Source organism: Rhinopithecus bieti, unplaced genomic scaffold (genome assembly GCF_001698545.2).
Source record: "Rhinopithecus bieti isolate Rb0 unplaced genomic scaffold, ASM169854v2 scaffold_19858, whole genome shotgun sequence".
Classification (NCBI taxonomy): domain Eukaryota; kingdom Metazoa; phylum Chordata; class Mammalia; order Primates; family Cercopithecidae; genus Rhinopithecus; species Rhinopithecus bieti.
Genome location: NW_016810077.1, coordinates 1,686,023 through 1,691,373, shown reverse-complemented (window position 1 = coordinate 1,691,373; position 5,351 = coordinate 1,686,023). Strand labels below are relative to the sequence as shown.

General features: G+C 48.8%; 1 protein-coding gene across 5 annotated transcripts in view; it reads left to right on the top strand.

The window, feature by feature from the left end:
- Positions 1-5,351, top strand: part of LRRC8C (leucine rich repeat containing 8 VRAC subunit C) — a 116,153-nt gene that overhangs the window by 14,082 nt on the left and 96,720 nt on the right. For 2 of the 5 annotated variants that reach the window (XR_001889021.1, XM_017891258.1), the window contains exon 1: positions 2,763-3,414. The exons of the other annotated variants lie outside the window; for them this stretch is intronic. The gene's annotated coding sequence lies outside the window, so the exon portion shown is untranslated. Of the gene's footprint in view, positions 1-2,762; positions 3,415-5,351 lie in introns of those variants that run through there. 5 annotated transcript variants of the gene reach the window in all.

Below are 5,351 nucleotides of genomic sequence, written 5' to 3'. Positions count from 1 at the left end.
ATACACACATATATATATATATATATATATATATATACACACACATATATATATATATATATTAGCTAGGCATGGTGGTGGGTACCTGTTAATCCCAGCTACTCAGGAGGATGAGGCAGGCAGAATTGCTTGAACCTGGAAGGCGAAGGTTGCAGTGAGTGGAGTTCACACAGAGTGAGACTCTGTCGCAGAAATAATTAATTAATTAATTATGCCTACAAGGAATAACTCAACCCAGCCTCAGTTTTCTTACAGCTAACAACAAAACAACAATGTAACATAATTGCTGTTATCATACAACCCACTAGAGGGGTTACAGATATTCTAAGTCTCACCACAACCCTAAAAGGTAGCTATATTCCAATAGACGGATGAGGAAACTGAAGTTCACAGCTAGCAATACAAGATTTAAGCCCAGACCTATTTCATTCCAAATCCCTTACCACAGCCTCACACGGCCCAGAAATATCTACTTCTGCTCCTATCACCAACCTGTACATGGTTAACTTGTAATTACGTAGAGTCTTTAGTGTCGGAATTACTCACTCTGGAAGTCCAATTAGAATGTCAAAATTTAGCCCAAAGAATTGGGTATAAAATGAAAGGTCAAGACAGAGACTGTGTACCCAGTTCATCTAGCTCACAGTACCCTCTCCTTTCTGGAGATGTGCTGAACTTCAAGCACATTTACTTCAAAATGGTTTATTCTGGTTCGTGTGTATGCGTGATTCCCTCTCCCATGAACTATGAACACCCTGAAGTCAGAGAATAAGCCTTGTACTTATTTAAGACCCTCATTCAAGTTGACTGCTAATTCTCCCAGTCCTTTTCAGAGAGCTTGCTAAGTGTGGATGTTGATGTGAATTAGGTGGACTGAGATGAGATGACTAGATTTAAGGTTTATATGCTACAAAATAAGAAAAAGTGAACTAAGCAGTGTAGCATAGTTTTTAGACTAGTGACTTTCAAGCATTAATGTGCATGTGAATTACCTGCCTACACGTGAAAAACTACCCAGTTGATCCAATTAGAAGGCAGACACAGAGTAGCCAAAAGTATTGCAATAAAGCAACTTGGGGTGGACTCAACTTGCAGGGGATTCAGATCCCAGGTTTCCAAACCTTTTTGCTATTCCTGGTTCTTTTGCTTTCGATGAAGAGTAGTAAGTACAATAGTAGGTCTCATTTACTGACTACTTACAAAGTGCTTGGCACTGTTCTTGGTGATTTGAGCATATTAGCTAATTCTCACAGCACCCTGTACTACTATACCTATACTGATGATAAGGGGATGTGGGTTGGGGGGAGGGAGCAGGTAAAAAGAACAGTAAATTTCCTAAGTTTAAACTGGAAGAGCAGGGATTTAATCCTGGTTCACCTGAATACAAAGTCTAAGGTTCAATGGTTCCTTGACATTGGGTAGCAAGGGAACATTTCAGGGATGCCTAAGCTTGTGGTCAGGTGCCAACGGTACAAAGCCAGAAGTGTATTAGAGAGCCCTTGCAGAATAAGGCCCTCCACAGGAGGGCTGTAACGTTGGTACTTCTGTGTTTAAATTCAGGTAAGGTAAGAGTCTCACTGTGTTTAAATTCAGGTAAGGTAAGAGAATTGAAGAGGTAAAACTACCTTAGAGAGTATTGCTGCATCTACCCTGGCGACTTACAAGGTACTTGAATATTTTTTTGTATGTTTGTTTTTAAGCAAATTGCTAAAGTTAGCCTTTGCCTTTTCCCCAGAGACTCTAGGAATTTTTTTCCCACCTGCTGACTAGGAGGTAAGCCCCGACCTAAATTTTTGTCTTGTTCCAGGTTAATTAAGACTGGTGTTAGATTCAGCTCCTAAGGCCTAAGAGAATTTAAGATTGTCTTCTGGGAAGGACACCCAACAGCAGCACTGCAATTGGAAAAAAAGTGTAGGATTTTGCTGAGTGAGCTGGGGGAAAGCAATGTAAAGCCCAAGAAAATATCTTTTGAACAAATGTCCTTTTCATTTTGGTTTAGAAATAGAAACATGGTAAAAGGAGGCGACTGCTTTCTGAAGGCTTGTAGTATGAAAACAGGCCAGCTGGTCAGCGACTAGTTGTCTATCAGTTTCTCTACTCACATACATCTGTCTTTTCCAGACTGCCAGTGCGGAGCACTAGTTTGACTTTGGGTGCTCTTCAAATAGCTGGCATTGATAAGGCATTCCCAGAAGACTGTGTTACTTAGTAATCTTGTCTGTACATTTTTTCACTGGGAAGAGATTTTCCATACAGAGAGCTGCCAGCTTTCAAGACGTCAGAGTTTGCTTTTTCATCCTGAAATCGGGTAGGAAAACGGGGAGAAGAAAAGCACAGTTCAGATCAATCAATGAGGGAGAACCCCTCCCCCCATACTCGTTAAATAACAGGTGGTTTTGCTGTGCACCGTCAACTCCTTTATGCGGGAGCTGTAGGCGGGGCATTCCAACTGAGTCTCCCTGGAATCTGCCGCTTAGCCCGTCTTGCAGGGGCGGTGCAGTTGGGGATTCCGGCCTGAAAGGAGACATGGTTGTCAAGGGGCTCAAGGGTTTCCTGATCCAAGGATATTGGGTTTTGCTTTTCTCCTTCTCCATCTCCCTCAGTGTATCCCACCGTCCCCTCCCCACCCTTCTTTTAGGAGGCCTTCGCTTCTCCTGTGGAGGGGTTATCTTCATCCTGACCCCGGCCTTCGGAGGAGTTCCCAGAAGGGCTATTTTTAGTGGTGGCTGCTCCCCTCTAACTTACCCCGGGGGAGGAGCTGCGGTGGCTGAGCCGACGCTGCGCGCACAGCCGCCTGTGGGTTTCCGCGCATTGTTAGGGATGAGTGGTGGAGGTGGTATTAGACGCAGCCGAATCCCCCCACGCAGAGCCCGCCAGGTGGGCGTCTCAGGGGTGGGAGTGGCCGCGTCGCGAAGCGGAGAGAGGATTTCTCTCCCAGTCCTGGAGAAAGCCCCCGGCGGCGGGGGGCAGCCCTCGCTGGCGGGTCCCGGGCGCGGGGTGGTCTCTGCAGGGGAGGAAGTTCCCGGGCAGCGCCGCCTGCGTCACAGCGGGGCTGGCACCGCGGAGTCGACTCGGCGGGCTGTGGCGACCCCAGGGCCTGGCGCTGGGCGGCGCTGGCTGCCGCTGGCCCAGCTGCGCGCGGGGCGGTGCTGGAGGCGGCTCCGTCCGCTGCCGGGGAGGCGGAGGGGAGGAGGGCTTGCGGGGCTGGGGCGTTAGCTGCGTCCCGGCTGGAAGCCCGCGAAGAGAACGAGGAGGAGGGCGCCGCCGTGCCCGCGGCTGCAGTGCTCTGGCGCTACAAGCCATGAGCAGCGGTCCCGCGAGAGACCCCGCCGTCGCTGGCAGCCGCTGAGCCCGACCCCCGGGCAGCTCGCCGCTCCCTAGCACCCTCTCCAGCCGACACCCTCGCGCCCAGAGGTAAGGGCGGGGGATCCGCGGAGGGATGGAGAGGGGCAGCCCGCAGAGGGCCACCCGCTCGGTCCGCCGGGCGCGCCGCACCGGGACTCGCGCCGCCTCACTCGCGTCCCTGCCTCCCCCCGGCTCTCAGTCAGAATGTGGTTGCCCGCCCGGCGTGTGGTGCCGGGAACCATCCGCTACTGCGGCTCAGGAGCCCGCCAACCCCTACCCCACCCAATCCACGCTAGCCCCGGCGGCCGCGCGAGGACCCCAGCCTGGCGCCCAGCGCCGCGCGGCCGCGGCAGGTCGTGCAGACTGGGCACGGGGGCGGGGGGCGGTCCGCGAGGGAAAATGCGTTCGTGGCCGGGGCGATCGTCATTCTTTCCTACCTCGAAAATCCCTGAGACCCCGGGGTCTGTCCTTTCCGGTCTGTCACCCCCCTGCCACCTCCGAACCCTTGAAGTTAGCACTTTTGGGGAGGTAGAGGAATTGGAAGGTTTCTCGACGAAACGTGAAAGCACTGTGTGCTCACCTTAGGACTGGAGGGGAGGGGGTTCAGCTCGATCGGGCAGGCCCCAGAAGCCAGGTGTCTAGGCCAGCGGTTGAGGCCAAGACCGCTGCCTTCATCCCACGCCGAGGCTCGCTGATCTTTCCCTTTCCAGCTGGTTCCACCAACGAGATGATTAGGGATGGAGTTAGCAACTCAGGAGCGTTAGGATGTGTTCTGTGGACGCGAACGTCTTTCTTTTCTCCCTCAGCCAGTTCTTCCCTCCCCAACCCCCCACGCCTGCCCGGTATACAGCAAAGTCCAAACAGTTTCTTCCAAACCTTGCATCCTCTGTAGTTTTGTAATAGCCGGACACCTAGCCCGCATCCTGATGCGGATATTTCAGAGTGTTACGGCCAAACTTCCCTTGGTTTCAAATTCCTTAAGCATGTTAAAGCCTCAGCAAACGTTAGGAAACATTTTCAGGTTCCCATCCTCCTTAAAGTAAAAAATAAGAACCAATCCATCTTTGTGGGAGTGCCGGCGTTTGGCACGGGGAGGCTTGAATTACCTCCATTTAAAGCAGCCTTTGAGGGAAGGAATAGGTAAAGGAAATCGCGGCCCTATTTAAGTCACATACTTCTTTCACGGTAGTGTGAGAAATGTAGCCTTAACCAACAGTCACATTTCCCGACAGGTATGTGGTAGTTTCCCAAAGCATGGATGAGGCTTCAGCGTGGGCAGGTCATTAAGATGTCATTTAGACGAAAAAGGAGTAAAAGTGGAGTAGTCCTCTTGGTTAGCACAACGCTACAAAATCGCCAGAGCCAATCATTTTTATACATTTATACATTCTGTTTATTTTTAAATAATTTGTTGAAAACCCAAAACATGATCTAAACTGCACAAAACTTGTTCAATTCATAAACGATGTGTTACGTGTGTAAACGAACATTAAATGTATACAGCTTTAGTCTAGGATATTTGTATTTCTTATGACTTGCTTTAATAGGGAAGGCCAAGGCTAGTGGTTTGCTTTACTCTGGAGTGATTAACTTAAATTCTGTCTTGGGGTCAGTTTGTTTCCTTTGAGGGGGATGTAGGGTAGTTTTGCAAAGATGGATAATTGCCATGGTTCACTTAACAGATTGGCCACAGACCAGACTCATCAACCCAAGAATTGTATCAGAGATACCAAGCATATTTAACAATTTCCTTATTAATAAAATCAAGCCTTTATTAATAGTACTAATCTGTTATTTCTCAGATTAAGCACTTTAGTGAAATGTGTTTTTAAAAGGGAATGCTTTTAGTGAAAATAATGCGTTAGGAGCTGTAAGATGAATGAAAATGTTGCACTTTATTTCCATGAAGTTTATCTTTTAAAAAACAATACAAAGTTAGAAATATGTTTAACTCCCAGGTGTTCAATTTTACCAATTTGTTATGATTTTAATAGTCTATAGTATTA